Raw genomic sequence first — 18,581 nt, 5'->3', positions numbered from 1 at the left:
CTTTGTATCGTGTGCGAGCGCTAACTAGACGGATATGCGCGGCAGCCATATGCCAAGCCAGGGTTGAGAGGTCGGATTGCCTCTCCTATCTTCGATGCTTTCTATTTTGGAGGATTCGAATACTTTGATTGAAAAAAATCAAAGCTTCTGGAATAAGGTACAAAATTACGTTAGAAAAAACCTTGAAATTGTTCGTTTTATAATTATCGTTATTTCGAGTTAAGAAAATTTTACGCGATCCATTTGTCGTTCCCGTGATTAAACGCATAAAAACAATACACCTCCGAATGAAAAACACGAATTATAATTACAAAGAGACATAATCCGACAAGAATAATCCAGTCTCCTCGCTCTTCTTCCTCCCCTTTCTCCCCCGACAATCTTACCAACGCGAGTTCCCTCATCCTCGCGATCATCCCCGCGCCGCGTCACGCGGGGGTGGTTGGAACGTTCCGTCCCCCTTTAAAGCGGAACTTCGTCGCTTGCCTTTTTTAAAACGAACAAAAGAACGCCGACACGTCTTAAATGAACGCGCTACTTGTTGCACGAGGAGGAAAGGGTAGGAGGAGGTTGCACGCGGAGGAGGAGAGGAAGCTGTAGAAGGTAGGGGGGGAGGTGGAGATGGTGCAGGAAGAGAGGAGAGGGGAGGGGGATGGTTGGCTGGAAGTTGGCCCCCGTTGGCGGCCTTTGGAGAGGGAGGAGGGAGGGAGGGGGACGGGTTAACAGGGCGAGAAGGAAGAAGGGGGTGGGCCGCTCGCGGCGGCGTCGACAGAAAACTGTTTCTCTTTTGTTTTTATCGTCTGGAGGAGTAGCGGGGCGAGGCGAGAGAGGAAGTCGCAATTAAAAATGTAGTTCAAGGCCGACGCCCCGGGGAAGGTTTACCTTGAGCCCTCTTTCTCTCGTTCTCACTTTTCTCGCGCCCTCTCTCGCCCTCGCCCCGCTCCGCCCATCATCTCGGCGTGGCGCGCGTCCCGCGCCGCGTCGGCGTGCACAATTTCACGTGCCACCTCTTCCTCCTCTTTCTCCTTCTTTATGCCCCTACCCTGTCCGCCCCCTCCTCGCTTTCACCCTTGCGTTTTCTTGCGTTTCCTTCGACAGACGTCGACTTCCTGCGCGACTTCCCACCCTCTTCTCCTCCTCCACACGGACACGGGAGCAGAGATTTTAGTAGGACGAGGATTAGGATTGGTTTTAACGACGTTAATCTTTCGATTCTTCGCAAGTTTTAGCGATAAGTGTGAAGAGAGAAGGTTCTTCAACTCGTTTTGAATTGAGATTTAAGAAGTTTGGTTCGAGAGATATATTGGAATAAAAGAAGCGAATAATAATAAGTTTGTCTTCTTATCGGGAAGTAATTAAGAGTTTTATTTGGATATCGAGGAGTAAATTGAAAATTCTAAAAAACGGATGTTCCCTCGTGTTAGAATTAAAACTTACGATTAAATATCCACTTATCGACTTGTTATTATTATAACCCTTCCGGATTGCAAGATACTTCCCCCGCCCTCTCCAATCCCAATTCCAATTTGCCTGGAATACAACAAACAGTAAAAACAGTTCCCCAAGCGACTCGTAAACCACTCGTGAACACCCAGCGAGAGATTCGCCGTCAGCGACAGAACTTACTACCCCCGACTTCGTTCCTCGTCAACGCGGCGAGAGCATCCCTTATCTGGTATACCCAATACGCTCGGCACCCTCCACTCGAAAAATTGGCTTCCGCGCTTTCGACTTGCTCCTCCAACCAACTCTGTCTCCCTCTTTCAACCATCATCCATCACCTCGAATATATCTCGATACACATCGAGTCTAGCAACTCGTGAAACCCAAAGATTCGATCGCCGAAAGATCGAAGGGTGGCTTACCTGGCTCTCTCTCTTTCTCTCTCTCTATCCATCTATCTATTTCTGTTACCTTCCACGGGGAGTCCTCGATATTTTCCTTTTTTTTTTCCCACTGGAAAGCAGCGGCATCACCTGTGCCGTTTTCGGGATTACTTTTGTCGGTTTCACCTCCGGGAACACCCCTGTCCCCGAGCACCAACAGCTCGTAAAGGGTGAAATCGTAAATATATCGAGGCCCTGGCCGACGGGGTGAGAGTGCGCACAATGGGGAAACAGCGTTATTGGCTTTTCAAAACGGTATTTACCGAAAATAACCAATTTGAAAGGATAATACCGGCGACCGGTGACGTCTGGGACAAACGTTCCGTGTCACCTCTTTGTTCCACCCCTCGCTACCCCCTTCCGATTCGCATCGACTCGACGCGCGTCTCCCATCGTGCTCCACGCCGCTAATTATTTCTCGATTAATTGAAATCGGGAAAGGGTTCGATTCTCCTCGTAATCCGATTCCAACCTGTTCCATTCCCTTTTGTCGATGCTTGACAACGATGACCTCGTCGACTACGAAACTCCAACTTCATAGAACGTGTGGATGGAACCTTACTGATGGCAAATATGGAAAATATGGAGATGGAAATTTTTTGCTTGTTTCTTTTTTTTTTTTTCGATGATTGTGGAGATTGTTTAGAGAAGTAAAAAATTTTTTTCTCGAAAGTAGTTTGTTAGTTGTTAACAGGATTATGGAAATACGTATCTATGAATTTTCACGAAGATATGTGATCGTAAGAATGGAGTTTAATACGTGGAGAGTTTTAGAGAATGTAAAAAAACTTGGACGAGTGTTCGATGAAGTCGAGCGAAGAAACGTGTTTTCAGCGGAGAGGGATTCTGTATTCGTTTGATTGCTGGTGTTTTATAACTGATGCTACGTATTAAAATTCGTTCGAAGAGGGTTTAAAGTGGATTGAGTTAAACAAGTAATAAAAAGTTATATTATCGCGAAGATACTGTGGAGAATATTGTTGTCGAGAATGGAACAAGATAATACTTATTATTTTATATTTTTACAATAGAATAAAAAGAAGAGGGATGGAGAATATCATTGTCTGACAATGAAATAAGATAATACTCATTATTATTTTTACAATAAAATAAAGAAAAATAAATATAAAGAGTATTATAAAAGAAAGGAAATATTATATTTTGATATTTGAGCTAAGTAAGATATCTTCACCGTACTTTCCATGACTTAGAAACCTCTCCATATTCATTAACCATTTTTGATTACACTAATAATATTCCATCCACAATTCGTACGAAATCTAATATAAAACCGATGTTTCACGAGGCAAAAAAGCAAAAAAAAAGTTTCTCAATATGCTTTAGGACCATACCATACCTCGTATTCCTATTCAATCTTTCCAAACTGCACGAGTCCGTCCAAGGATTAGCTCGACTATCTCTCCATCTTACGGATATATATCCAACTTTCTTCCTTTTCATCCCTCTTTATATCTCTTTACACGGGAAAGGAAACAGTTCACGGGAAGAATTTGCGCAAAATTCGGGACATGTCTGGGATACCAAAGAAGTTTCTTTTAAAGAATTCTCCAAAGGAAAACTATCGAGAGAAATAAGAAGGGGGAAAAGGAAGTAGAGGAACGAAGTATAAAAATTCACCGGAAGACGAGTGTGTACTTCTCGAAGGATCTGAGTCAGCAAGAGAAAGAAGAGGCGATCAAGTGGAAGAGCTGGTGAACCAGTTTAATCAGCGACAACTGCACGAGAGGAACAGCTTCCCGTCACGAAGAATCGAAAGAGTGGAGAACCGTGTCCTTGGCGTGAAGGAAGAAATCGGCACAGATATTTTCTACGAAAAAATAATATTGGATAAACAACGGTATTTATATTCGTTTTATCAGTTGTCTTAGATATATAATTAATACTGAAAGATAAAAATCTGCATGCTGAAAATTCTAATTTTAATGCAATCTTCAACAGCATATAAATCGCACAAAAGTAATATTCGCGTTGTAGAAAGGATAAGAAGTTAATATACGTATATGTAAATTCAAAAAATACGCGGAAATTTGCCTTTCATATATCCATATATTATATCCAATAATTCAGAATAAAGATCAGTGATTCGAGAGAAGGAAAGATCATCGAAAGAGTGAGATCTATGGAATCAGTGATGAAACTTTTTCGTCGCGACAGTCACTTTCGTGGTCCGAGGCTCGCTGATTCGAATTTCGGCCACGCGTCCTCTCGTTACGTATTCTTCGACGATGGAAGGGACGTAGGAAAGGCTGAGCGGCAAAGAGAATGCCAAGAATCGTAAAAAGAAGCCGTGAGAATCGAGGCGTGTTGCGAGAGGAGAGGAATTGAATCTCTCGTAGCGGGGATCGTATGACCTGACTGTCGGTTTCCATCAAAGAAACTGGAACATTGTATCCATGAAATCTTGATATCCATTGTTCGATCTAGATTTCTAAGCCTTTTCGATTTTATTAAATATTACAATGTGATCTTTTCGTGAATAAAAACGATAGTCTCTCTTTTTTAACATTTCTCTGGTTAAATTCCATATATAGATAAAGAGATTTCGATGGATGATTCTCGTTTATTCAAGAATCGCAATTATAAATTCCTAAACAAATCTCTGACGGAATAAAATTTAAATCCTATATAATTACTTTCTGATAAACGTTCCATATATATATACATTTACAACCAATATTTACATCCAAATCATTAAGAAAAACTTCTTCTAAATTCTACACGATCCGCATTAACGGGGGAAAAGATATCCCAAAAGAAATACGTAAGATCCAACCAATTATACATCTTCTAACCCTTCTATCCTCCATTCCACGAGCATTCCCTCGTTACCCTCTTCTCAGAGGGGGCTTTCTCGCCCTCCTACCCCCGATCCCTACGGCACGACGAAATTCCACGGATCCTCTTTGTGCCCCGGAGAAACAGATCTCGTAAAATAGAAACTTGCTCAGACGCCCGAGTACTCGCTGCATATTCCCCGCAACGAGGACTTCATAGGCAAGTTTCCACGAGAACCTGGCCGGGTCCTTGTAATTTTGCCTGCCAGCATCCTCGTCCTCTCCTTTACCGCGCATCCTCCACCCACCACCCCCACCCCGCCGCACACCTACGTTCTGGACCACTTGCTCGCGGTGTGATCCCGCAAGTGGAGGCTGGGGATCGCGAAGGCAAAGAGCGGGACAGAAAGGATAGCGGGGAAGGGAAGGGAGTCAGGTGGGAAGAGGGAGGCGCAGGGAGGGCTGGGTGGTGTAGGAGGACGTGGCTTCATTTGTTTCAGCGGGCCCGCTGGTGGGTGGTTACGTCACGCGTTGGTCGTCATGGTAACCTTCTGGGCTTTGCCAAGAGGGGATCGGCGGCGTGTTGCCGCTCCAGACGACCAGGGATCCCGATATCCTACGGGATCTCCCATGCAGGCGAAACATTCGAGTGCACTAAGGGTGGTGGTCAGACTTTACTTCCCTTCTTCTTTGCTTCCATTCCTGATGCCCTCGATTCGATAAAACGATTTTTATCTTAGAAAGCAAGTTAGCTTTATGTACGAGATGGGGGATTTTTATTCGTTTTTTTCTTTTTCTGGAAGGTAGAAGGCGTTAGGTTGATGGGGGAGGATGGAGCGTATTTGCGATCGTTCGATGAATGAAACAGAGTAGATGACGGTTTCATGATAACGGTTGTGAGTACGGTAACTTAAGATGTTTGGTAGTACGGTTGAAAGGGGATTAAGATGAGATGCTAATTCCTGTGGAGAAGTTTTGAATGTTTGAGGATGATCTGCTTAACAAAGTATAAGAAGATTAACGTCAATTCAAACTGAATGAGTCGAGATAAGTTGATAATTAAACGTAAGTTTATATATCCAAGACGTAGCAACGTATTTTTACATATCCTGTCACAACTTTTCTCCTCTCAATAGAAAATTAATCTCAAAGAAACCTAAGAAGAATCTATAAAATTCAATTCGTTCCCTCTCTGTGAATCGTATCCCTATTTTTCTTCCCTCCCCATTCCATCATCCCGCAAAGCGTTCCAACCCTTCCCCACCCGAACCTCTTATTTCTCGCGGCGTACACCGTCGAATAAAGCAGCGCGATTAAGCGTGCACGTAACGTGTCCTCGGGGCGCGAGAACGTCTTCAGCCGTCGAGGCGGAGCGCAGGCCTGCACCATCTTTGAGCCTTCTCCTCGAGTAATTACACGAGCTCTCCGCGAGGCGTTTCTCCGTATTCCGGGTGGCAAGACCGTGGCATCCCGAAAACTGGATCGAATTCCATTAACGCCGCTCGCGTCTCTTGTTTCGGCGAGCGAACATCCTCCTCCGCCTTCGAAAACCGGCGACAACGTTTCCGCATTTTGCCGCTCGACGACCAAACCGTTCTTTGGAACACGCTTCTACGGTTTGGTCGCTGATTCGAGGAGCAAGTTAAGGAAGGAGAGAGAGAGGAGTGTTAAGTGGATCCTGCGACAGGATTGCTTTTAATTCGCGCGTCCTCGGGCGATGTTCGAGTAGCTTTTGGGAGGGTGAAGGTGGATTTTTCTTGAGATCTGTTGCCGAGTTTTGAAGTTCTTTACCTCTCTTTTTTGGGGAGAGGGGTCTGTGATTCGAGGGGAACGGAATGGGATTTATGTGTAAATGTAGGTATCGCGAGAACAGGGAGCTCGTCTTGGAATGGAAGAATTTCTTTGGAAGGGGATTGAAAATGTTGTATTTTGGGATAACTACTAATTCCTCTACTAAAACTTCCATCTTCTTCGTTGCAATTTTAAATAATTTTAAAGTAAAGTTAGCTTTTTAATGTAGGAAAATAAAATCTTTTCCAAGAGAAAGAATTTTATCGTAAACAAAAAGATGGAGAATAATTTGAAAGAGATTATCGAAACTTGCGGATCTGCCTCTCGTTATTTGTATCAGAGAGCGTTTATTCATTGCGGAGCCGCATCCAATGGTCTCGATGTCATCTTGACATCCTTAGCAGACATCCCGGGCAAAGTTTATCCCTAGCACGATGGGGGTAAGTCTCCCGAACCCACCGACAATTTGAGTTTTCATTGGAAAATAATTATTATGGGATGCTCCGCTGCTCGAGACCCGGCCGCCCTCCACAGCATTAAGTATTGTTTCTCCCTATGTTTGAAATTAATTTGAAGTTGCCTAAGCAACCCCATCGCGCTTCCAAGAAGCCCCTGCCTCCTTGCCAGTCAATAAGGACTACCCGACCAAGCAGTTTCCAACTTACCTTCACGAGCTATTCTAGGGAAGGGATCGACCCGAGTCAGATCGACTTTTGCTGACTTTCTCGAGATCTCTGTGTTAAGCGATTAATTAGACGTGTGCTGTCTCGTTAAATTTTCATCGGCAATTCGCGGAATTTAGTTGAATCAAAAGGAAGATTCCTCTTCTAAATTGCTGATTCGCCAAATTATGCTTATACGTTTAGATTCAATTTATCTTTTCCCTATTTTTATTAATCTTGAGGAGTATATGTAACTATTTACTCGAAATCCGTGTAGAGGAATTTAAGATAATAATAAGACAAGTTTACTTAAACTAAAATTACAAATAATCCTTTCAATCTTTCAAAATGAGAAGATTCTCCTCTTCATCCTTCCACCTTCATTCTCCATTCCAAAAGTAACATTTCATCACAACTCGTGCCCGATAAAAACCTCGAAAAATTCGATTCAAAAAGAGATCAAAATCCCTGCATCTCAGGTCAAGACACAACGATGATATCAATATCAGGAACCGCCATTTCAGAAGCTGATGGCGAGCAGAGCCATGTTGCACAGCTGTGTAACGTTGGTTCGTCGCCCTCGCTATCCCGGGAGGGGGTGGTTTTCGAAAGACGTGGGGCGGGCTTGCCAAAAGCAGCCCGGCGTGCTCGCGCGCGTCCTCGCGCGTATACATGCACCGAAACTGAACAGAAGGGGTGTACGTGCAACGGTACACGATAGAGTATGTCGGCTGTTCCATCGTCCTGGCAGGATGCAAGACGTAACATGCCTAACGATCTCTTCCCTCCTCCGCCCTCCTCCCCCCTATTCCGCCTATTCCTCCAGCTCCCTCTCGCTCCTCAGCGCCCTGTTTCCTTTTGTCGAATCTCACTCTCTGCCTCTCTCTATCCCACCTTCCTCCCCCTTTATCTTCACCATCCTCCTCATCTCGCTTCCTCTGCCTTTTCTCTCTCTTTCTCTCTCGTTCCTCCGCTGTCCCGCTTCCCTTCGGATCCTGGCTGACTCGTCCTCGCGATTGCTTGCCACTGGCTTACCGTCTTATGCAGCTTTACGTCCTGCGCCAATTTGCGCCAATTTGCGTTCGCCGTTGCGTCCTCTCTCTCTCTCTCTCTCTCTGTCTTTACACCGCGCCTGCCTGTTTTCCGCTTCCTATTCGCCACTGGCTCCTCTATCCTCCCTCCCTTCCCGCTTTTCCGGGACAAGAGTTCGAAACGGAACGTTCGAATCCGCGGGATTTTGCGACGATGCTTTTTCGAGAGGATTTCACGAACTATGGGAACATGTTTTGGGAAAGTTGTTGGGAAAGTGTGCGGTTGGAAGAGTTGCTCGAGTGTTGGGAGGGGAAGATGATTAAGAAATGGAGAAGAGTATTTTGATGATCATTATGGAAGATGTTGAGGTTATAAGATTATAAGAAATCGTATTTAAATTTCATGTATGTCTAAATGTTAATATCAATCGATTATTTTTTCATTTCGTTGAATATTTTAAAACTTGAGAGATGAAATATAAATCTAAATAGCTTGCTTAAATCCGTTTCCAATCAAGTTTCTTTCTCTAAAAGAACCGCAGAAGAAGGAACACGTTGTTTCGAATAATTATCCACTGTCAATTAGTCTCTGTCGCGCTTTTCGACCGCGAATAGTTATCCAGGGCGAGGGCAGGCCATAAATCAGTGGCGTAAACGCGGTGGGGCTGACCCCGAGGAAAGATTGTTTGGGCTGACCCTCGACCCGGGTCGGGGGACCGCTGACCTCCACCGGATTGGCCACCAGACGAGAAACCGGAAATTCCACTTCCCCTGCCGCATTCGTCCGACGAATTGACCTGAACGATAATGTCCGGTCACTCCTTTTTTCTGCGGCACGCGCCCCGTAGCGAGTATTAGCCGGTGATTTATCGACGGGTCGTGGACCACGGCCGTTCCACTGTCGATTTTTAATCGTTTATTTTCCACTTTCCTTAACCCTCTCCTCTTCGTTGCCGCAGGTATTCGTAAATATTGCGTGCACTGCCCCTACCCTTTTCTCGATGAGCTGGCAATTGGATGGACGTTTTTTTATGGGGCGTTTGTTTGAGTTTGAGCGAATTTTTAAACAGCGACGACGAAGGGTTTACTTTCTCGAGGGCTGTCGACGAGGGTTTCTGGCGGAAGGTGATTTCGAGATTGAAAGAAGTTTATTGTGTATATTAGATTTTCTTTGTTTTTGTAGATTGAAGATTCGTAGAATTACAACTGTCGATATTTGAAATTAATTGTTAAGCTTGGGTAATTTTTAGATCTGAGATCCGATTAATATAAGATTTGTTGAAAAGAAAAAATAAGGAATATGTTGCTATATGAAATAAAACACAATATATCTAATTTAAAATAGATTGCTTCGATAAATAAAAAAATTCTATTATTTTTCTTTTCAGAATTTATAACGAAAATGACTTTTAAAGTGAAGTGAACGTTAAAAAGAGAAACAAGAACGACGAAGAAAAGAAGAAAGGTGACAGGTGAAAGCAAGTTTTCAAGGGAAACGTGTTTAACGTCAAATTCAATCTCGCGCACGCTCGACTCCTCTTCAATGGCCACTTTGTCCGGTGTGCAATCGAATTATTCACGGTCAAGCAGAGAGTGACCAGCGGTCAACTGCTTTCGCAGCAGGAAGTCGTCGAAGAAGTCGGTGAGCCACGCCATTTCGGGGTAATTGAACTGATTCGAGTCAGGGGTTGGTGGCCGGCATGAGGCAGGGGTGGTATCCAAGGGTGACCTTTACAAAATGGCTGCGAGCCATTTTCGCGTCAGAGAGACGATGAAGCTTGCATTTTGAAGAAATGTCAGGAATAAAATATTTTTCAAACTTGACTTTCTTCTTGATATCTTGACGTCTTCTGATTGATAAAAATATATTATTTATAAGAGAAAACTTCTGTGCTTCTTTTTATCCGTGTTAATATAATAGTTTTAAATTAATAATTAATTTGTTTCTGATTATTATATTTTTTGTACTTTTTTTAATAAAGAGTTATTAAAATAAAATTGTTGTATTCTTTATTTCTTTTTTCTAATTCTGTTAATTCAATTTCCAATATCTAATAGAATTATAAAGAATCTATTCATATTTCTAGTTAAAATTAAAGATTCAGATGAGCGATACAATTTGGCTCACAAAGAAACATAATTTTCGCATTTATATAATAACAACCACGAATCAAAAAATATACCTCCCCTAATTCGTTTCTCTAAAATTACAGCAATTAATAAATACATCACGGAAAATATAATATTTTACGAAATATGACGTAAAAAAAAAGTAAGGATGAAGCTCGTTTCCCAACGTGGATTTTGAGTCGAGCGAACGACAAATAGTTTTATTCCCGTCGCCTGCATGACGGGATAAAACAGGCGAAACGAGAGCATTCGAGCATTTCTTAACGACGGATGACTCAATGAGAAGTTTATCGCTTCATTTTTCTGTCGATCATATTTTAAGGCTTCCATTACACGATGCCTCGAACCCGATATTACTTTTGCATTATTTCGATTCTTCGCCGCGTATAAACGCGAATCGTCCGCCGTTCGGTGTCTGCCGGCGGAAATAATTCGGTGTTAAAATGGCGAGAGAGAGTGAGAGAGAAAGAGAGAAAAATGAATTAAGGAGAGAGATGCTTTCTATTTCTTCGTGGCACAAGTTGAGTTACGAAGATCTTGGAAAATATTTGGAAAAATGTTATTCCAAAAGTGAAATTGACACACTGAAATTTCGATTGTTAATGAGAGAAGTCTAAAGGGGAGATTTCGCGAACGTAGTTTGTAGTTTGAAAAACTGTTCTATCTCGTATTTACATCGTCGGATTTCAGGTTTGAGGACGAAGTTTACGTCGAAAACGGGAAAGTTTATCTTGTCAGCGCACTTTAATCTCTTCTGTTTCCTTAAGTTTGAAGTTTTTGAAGAATGTTTTTAAATTCACTCTCTTCAGTTTGTACGGAAGTAAGACGGTAATTTTCTTTGGTTTCTGCTCAAAGTACCTTGTAATCGAAAAATGAAATTTCTTGTGAAACATCTTGTACGAAGTTGAGCGATTAAATTTTTTTATTACGTGATATTGGATCAAATATTCACTAAAGTGTGTTTTTAAAGAGACTTGTTTCAAGAACAGCGATATTGTCTCTGTGAAATTTTTACATAAATTTTACCTAAAGAAAATTTTATCTAATTGCCATATTAATTATGAATAACAATTATTCAAAATAACAAATTCTTTCCTAACTTTTCCCCAACTTTTCTCGTTCTCCGTTTCAGGAATCAATCTAAACTCGATTATGAATAAATAACAAATAACACGTACCTCGAAAAACCACGAAGAATCCCCGAAAAGGATCCATCCCCACAGCTTCCATCGTCACGTCGTGCAATCACGATTTATCAGAAAAATCGTCACGAAAATGTCACGGGAAAAGAGAAAAGGAACAGTGGGAATCGGCAACAGACGTATCTTCGATGCGAGAGGTGTTGCCTCGTTGGTGCCAATCGAAAGACTAAGCGAAAGGGTTAACATATTCCTGAATACAAAACACATGCATATTCTATGGGGTCCCATGTGCGTCTCCTACCCCGAGATACTAGCCCTATCTTAGTGTGCGTGCACACGCACGGGGCCCAGGTGGGGCCCCCCCTTCGACACGCGTATGGAAAACGAGGCACCGTGGCTACCTGAATCCTCGATCTCGCGCCACCGTGGAAAAAAAGAAAGGAAGAGAGAAAGGTCGAAATGGCTGGAGGCAGTCACCGCGTGACAACTATTGCTTATCGTAATGTGATTTCCATTTCGACGAGATCCTTTTCGAACGATTATTAATGATCGAGAAGAGAAAGAGTCTCGTTATCCGTAAAAAATTCGATTCGATTCTCTCCGAGTTGCACTCATCGAATGGCTGGCTGTTCGAGAGAATCGAGGTGATATCGGTATTATGAGATTCGATGGGTGGGTAATTATAGAGGATTAACGAGAGGAGGGGAGACGGTGACGGATGGAATTGGGTTTGGAAGATTTCAAGGTTTCGAGGAGAATGAAATCGATGATTTTGTGACAATGTAAGATCGATGAACAATGATACTGGATACTAGATAGATTCAAGTAACAATAATAATATCACTCGAACTACTTACCAAATGTTTTTCCAAGAAAAGTGGGAATCCAACAGGAATCTATCACAAAAGTGCGTTCCCTTATCGAGAGTCAATTCATATTTCACAGAGAAGACAAATCCTCCCTTTACGCTCCAAACAAACAACCAAACAATTGGATCATCGATGCCCTCGAAAAATATCCAACCGAGTAACTTTATTAAATCCGAATGAAACTCGTTTGAACCGTTTCCCTCAAAACCGAGGCCCGATCCACGTACCTGAAACCCCGAATGAAATAAAAACCCCGCGGAAAGCTTGCCTGCATTGAAACTTCCGGCGAACTGCGCATTCGTGGAGTGACGTACATCAGTCCCCCGGTCTGATTGAAAAGGAAAACGAGTATCCCAGAGTGCTCTCGAAACGATGCAGGCTATCTCGAAATCGCGGCGGCACCCATCGAGTGGCCCTCCAAGATAAAGATCAAATCGTACGAGGCAAAGGTGCGAAGCCCTGCCACGCATGGCTGACCGCATTGTTCGTTCCTGTGACGTCTTAACTAAGTCCTAGTCGCGCTCATATAGAATGGTAGGAAAGCGATCGACGAGCGAGGGAGGAGGACAGATAGCTTGACCTGGTTTATTATATGGGGGCACCCATGGTCAGGAGATGGCGACGAGTTTTCCACATCTGTCGCGAGGATGGACTACGGTGGTTGAAAAGAGGTGTCCCTCGAAACGAGTTAATACAATTGTCGGCCCTCGAACGGGATATCTCGATCCGATTCGCGATAAGCTGGCCATTTTATTTGCATGCGCGACGAACCTGGAATCGAGTGATTTTATGTTAGATGGGGAACGAGTTTTGGATTGTGCTTGTTAGCGTGCTGGATATGTTAGAATTAGTGGAATGTTTTTTTTTTCTTTTCGAAGAGGAGAGTGGAGGAGAGTGAAGTTGATGGTGATGATCGTGGAGGGATGAGATGATTGCGCTTTTCCAGTTTGGGGTTGGTATGTGAATGTTTGAGATAGTTTCGACGGTTGTGGAATGGTGGGTATGTGACGAAGAGGGGGATTTTTATCGTCGATGGATATCGTAAGATTATAATTTGAAATAATTGTAAAAGAATGAAATTAATTTTCCGTAAGCTACAAAATTACGAAGAACGTTTATATTAGAATTTAAAATTAAAATAATAATGTAACAATAATATTAAAGTAACGTATCAAATGTTTTCCTAAATAAATGTTATATTTTCGATAGAAAGAAATCTAAAAATTTTCTAAATTAAACAACACTTCCAACTTCTTCAAATTTCGAACCGATAAAAACTCGAAAGAATCTTCAAGAACAATGAAAAACGCGACAGCGTAGCTCGGTTTGCACGGGAAAAAATCCACGCGAGAAATTGGGTCAGGTAGATCCAACTTATCCCCTAACTCTCTCAATCACCTCGTTCGATCTTCGATTCCACGTTGAAAACGGTTACCTGTGCCGATCGGTAGTGCTCCCCTCTCCTCTAATGTATTAGTCAAAACCGAACACCCGTCACAATGGCGCTGATTACTTTAATAATGGAACAGAATGGCCCCGGGGCTGGTGGCTGGGTGTTGGGTTTTCCTCGCGGGCACAATGCAGCTCGCGAAGTATACAAATAGAAAGAAAAAAAAGAAAAAAAAACGGAAGAGGAGGAAAGAGAGGAGAGAGGAAAAAAGGGGTGAGAGGGTCAGGAAAGCTTGCGTCAACCCCTCGAAGGACATACCCCGTCTAGTTACCCCTTACGAGAATATTCAAATCGCAACCCTTTCGACCGTGAAAGGAGACTTCTGCCGAACCCTTCGATCGGATTCAATGGGCATCGATATTCAAATTTATATTCGACGCGAGGTTCACGCTCTTCCCTCACCCTTTTTCTCAGCCGGTCGAGGCCACGTTCGCGCCCTCTCAGCGACGAATAACCAACCGTTCGTCATATTCAGTTATTGGGGTCGACGAGAGGAAGAAAGGAAAAGGGATGGAATTTGCATTCTGTTTTTTTTTCTTTCTCTCCCTCTTTCTCCTTTCCTCTCTCTTTCTTCGTCCCTCCTTTCGTTTCGTTTGTTTGCACCGCGTGTATGATATCGTTTCGTCGCCGATACTCGCGAAATTGGAGCGGAAACGACAGATGCAAGGAAACCTTCGATCCTCGTTCTTCTGGCCCCTGTGACAGATTCCGCGTTCGCTAGAATACGTCCCCCTCGATCTTGAGGAAAGCTTCTTCCAGGGATAGAAATCGTCTCAGGGGTGGAAAATAAAGGGACAGGGGGAATGGAATGATTTAACGTACCGATGTTTCCTTTTCGTATTTGAATACATGGTTTATAGAGAACCGTGCGAATGTGTGAGTGCGATACTCGTGCGATTTCCGTTACCTCGATGCTAACTCGAGTTACGTGTGACGTATCACGTTGAAGGGATAAATTTACAAACTCGAGGATGTATAAATTTCAAGGAAAAATTTGGAATATTTGGATTTTATATTCAACGATTATTCGTATCGAAAAAACAAAAACTCTTGAATCTTGTGCGTTAATTATAAACGCGCAAATTCATTCAAACTTCTCTTACTTTACTAAAAAAAAAAAGAACACGCTCTCGTCCCAAACCCAAAGCGCAATTTCTACCGATTTCATCCCCTTGAAAACACGAACGTGGAACATTCGCGGAAGCGCGAGCTGCTAAATATTCCACGGAGCGTTGTAGTACCCGAGGGGTAACAAGGAGACGAGCTCGAGGAGTAAAGACTCCTCCAATGGAGGAGGAATAAGAATAAGAAGAAAAATAAACGGGAAAAGGAGAGGAGCAGCAGCGAGCAACTGCTGGAGGGAGGAAGGGCTGGGGATTGAACTCGATGGAACCGCGAAGAAAACGAGGCCACGGGAGGGGGGGCGTGAGGGTGGGTGAGGCGCGAACAGGAAGGAGAATAAGAAGAAAATAATGACTCTTACTGAGTCTGGTGCTGCGGCGGCCGAGTCTGCAGCGTCTGAGGGGGCGTCGCGTAGGAGGAACAGAGGGGGAGGAGGGGGGCGTCGTCGGCGTGTCTACGGCCGTGACCCGGTTTTTTCCGAAGCAACAGGTCCCTTCTAATTAAGAACACTTAAGAAAACTTCCCTCTTAAAGCTGACGCCTCTCCCTTCGTTCTCTTCTCGGCTGATAACGCCATTATATTTTAATAAAGCGAGGCGAGCCGTCTTCCTAGCTCGCTCTCCACCAACCCGTTCTCTCTCGTCTGTTTATCGTGCTTCTCCTTCTCTCTTTCTCCTTTCGTGGTTTTAATCTGTCCGTCTCCCTCTTCCGTCTTCTTTCTCGTTTCTTCTTCTTCTTCTTCTTCTTCTTCCGCTTGGAAGAAGTGCAGGGGAAGGATGAGTGGATCGGTAGAAAAGTGTGGCAAACCACTTTTCGGATTCCGGTTCGGAGAAATGGGTAGAATTTTCTTGTGACTTTTTTCTTTGGGGGTTGTGGTAACATAAAAAAGATTATATCAGCGTGATTAGATTCAGGTTGTTGGTTTCAGGAGAAGAATTTTAATTTTGTTTTTTACATAAACGAAGATTTAGATATTTCTTTGTCTACTCATGGACGAATTTATTATTAGTAGATTTAACGATTATTTTTACGTGATGAAATAAGTAATACAAAGAATTATAATTCTTTCTAATGAAGGAAAATGAAAAATAATTTAAATTCAAATAAACGGAATATGTTTGGAATTTTTGTGACTGCAAACTAAATTTTGATAACACCTTTCGAAATCAGATAAACCCACGAAAAACTCAGTCCATCGTAATTCACAATACAGCAGAGAATCCAATACAATAATATATATAATAATACGATCCATTCGATCTCTATCGTATCTAAAAAAAATTCACCATTCCAAACACGATCGAATATTTCCAAATCTACCACCCCATCGTTCCCGATACTCAAGACTTACAACCGAATTGAGATTCGCATTCGACGATAGTTCTCGCGCCGGTAATCTCCAGATCCATCCACATTCACATCCCGTTTTAGCCCGATTTCCGGCGAATTTTCGCTCGCGCGCATCCCCCTCGATCCATCCACACTCGACTCGGCGCGAAAAGAAAATTATCGCTCGCGCGTGTTTACCCTTGGCATTGCATCCCTCGCGATGCACTCGACGTGCCAATAAATTCCACGGTTTCGAAATAAGAGTACGCACCCCAGGGTTGGTTATTTTCTTCTCTTTCTTTCTTTCCTTCCTTTTTTTCTTTTCAAGAGACACCCATCGCGATCCCTCGGAAACGTTCGGTCGAAACACACCCTCGGATGGAGAGAGAGGGAGAGAGGTCGATATGTGTAACGCGAAGATAAGGAGTTACAAGGGAGGGAAGTGCAGGAGGAGGAGGAAAGAGGGTGGAAAGACAAAGAGGGTGAGCAAGAGAGTGGTATTGCCTGGTTGGCAGTCAGTGGCTGGGTCCTGAAGTTAAAGAGCTTCGGGGGCATACGTGAGAGGGATGTGGAAAGAGCGCGGGGGTGTGGGGATGACGTGGTGGGGTGAGGACGTGGTGGTTACGTGGGGTGGAGGGATATAGTAGGGTGGGTGGCGTTTCTGGCGGCCATTTTGAACGCATATATCGATTGTTTGGCGGCCGGGCTCCGCTCGGCCATTCGCAGGGGTGGCTCGTGTGTCACACGACCACCCCCTCTCGCCTGCCCTGCTCCCGCCTGGGAAAATCGTTGTCGTTTTTCCGGGATGCGTGAGCCCTCGTCGTCCGTTTCCACCACGGTGGTGGTAGCACGAAACAATTCCCTCGTTTTCCACGTCGATATTTTCGTCCATTGTTTCACCGAGTTGGATATTTCGGCAAGAAGAGCGTGAGTGGTGGTTTGTTTGATATTCGAACGAGAATTGGGGGGAGTGGGGGGTGAGGGAACAGTGAGAGGTGAGAGGAAGTCTGGGGTGAGAGGGTCGACGAATTACGAAGACTGTTTTCTGGTGGAGTGAATCAGGGGAGAAAGGGGGTGGTTGGTGTTTAAAATGGAGGGTAGTTAGTCTTTTAAAGCTGCATTCTTGAAAGTAAGCGAGGTTAGTCTACTTTTTTTACCGTTAGACTTTTGTTTGATGTTCTGATAAAGGGTGAAGGAGAAAAGGTTAATTCTCGTTTTCGTTTCGGAATGAAAAATGCATCTGGTTGATTTCTACGTCGAGATGCATTTGTTGAGAATTTCTAGACGTTATACAGGTATTCATATGTCTTTCGTGTTTTACGTATGTACGATTTAAACTACCTATTTGATACATAGATCGAGTACATGTGTACAGATATATATGAAGTTTTATAATTTTTGGAAAATTGTTTCAATTCTTTAAAACTAAATATTGCAGAGAATGACCGTACAATTAATATATAATAAGGGAGACAGAAATCGAATACGTTAAATAATTAAAGAATTATTATAATTGCAAATTTTGAATGAACAAAATGAAAAAATATCCACAAATTCCAATGAATCGAACTATGACCAAGTATTATTTTTTTTTTGCAATTTCATAGGTTAAAAGAAATTACTTACAATCCAATAAAAGATTGTAAATGCATTATCATTAACAAATAATATCCTTAAAATTTAATTACCTCTATATAATTCTAATCTTATAATAACCAATTTCTAAATCAAATTCGATTTCTCGCCAAGTTTCTACCTTCAATTATCACATTACCTCATTTAAATCTACTCCGACTGGAACCGGAATCGAAATTAATCAAACTAAGAAGATCGTGTTCTCGAAGAAAATCGTGATCTTGACAGCACGCGTGTGCCACGCGCCAAACGCGTTACGACGAAATCGCGTTCGAGGAAGCCACCTGACCCCGGGTCAGGCCTCCATGGTCAGAAGAGGAGGGTGGTTCCGCGCGTAAACTGCCCCTAAACCGGCTTAGAACCCGCCCCGACGAAACTGGCTGCTCCAATCGGCTTCCAGTCTCTGCCATATGATCCGAATACGAGCGGAACGCGCAGGTCCGGCATTCGAAGAACTGGACATCGCGCTGACCTACCCCCTTTCACCCTTGTCCGCACGTGCTCTCGATAATTCCTCTGTCCAGGCACAATGTGCTATTTTTTCTTTTTTTTTTTCATACAGAATAAGCTTATAATAATCCTGTTCTCAAATCTTCTCTTTCGTGGTTTACCTTATCGTTCGATGAAACTTGTTCGATGAAGAAAAATTGGACAACTATATATTTCGAAAATAATTCTTCCAAATTTTTCCGTGGAAATTTATTTTCTTATAATTATTCTTTATCGCTAATAGAAGGAAT

The 18,581-nt window shown here is 43.1% G+C and overlaps 1 long non-coding RNA gene across 2 annotated transcripts in view; it reads right to left on the bottom strand.

Annotated features, from left to right (window-relative positions):
• The window catches only part of LOC107994201 (uncharacterized), a 63,143-nt gene extending 44,924 nt beyond the window's left edge, over positions 1 to 18,219 (bottom strand). The window contains exon 1 of one of the 2 annotated variants that reach the window (XR_009831536.1): positions 17,981 to 18,219. This is a non-coding gene — a long non-coding RNA (uncharacterized LOC107994201). Of the gene's footprint in view, positions 1 to 11,473; positions 11,649 to 17,980 lie in introns of those variants that run through there. The other variant, XR_001765273.3, reaches the window with a different exon arrangement.
• Between the last annotated feature and the right edge of the window lie 362 nt (positions 18,220 to 18,581).

This window comes from Apis cerana, linkage group LG10 (assembly GCF_029169275.1).
Source record: "Apis cerana isolate GH-2021 linkage group LG10, AcerK_1.0, whole genome shotgun sequence".
Taxonomy (NCBI): domain Eukaryota; kingdom Metazoa; phylum Arthropoda; class Insecta; order Hymenoptera; family Apidae; genus Apis; species Apis cerana.
This window is presented reverse-complemented; position numbering and strand designations above follow the sequence as displayed.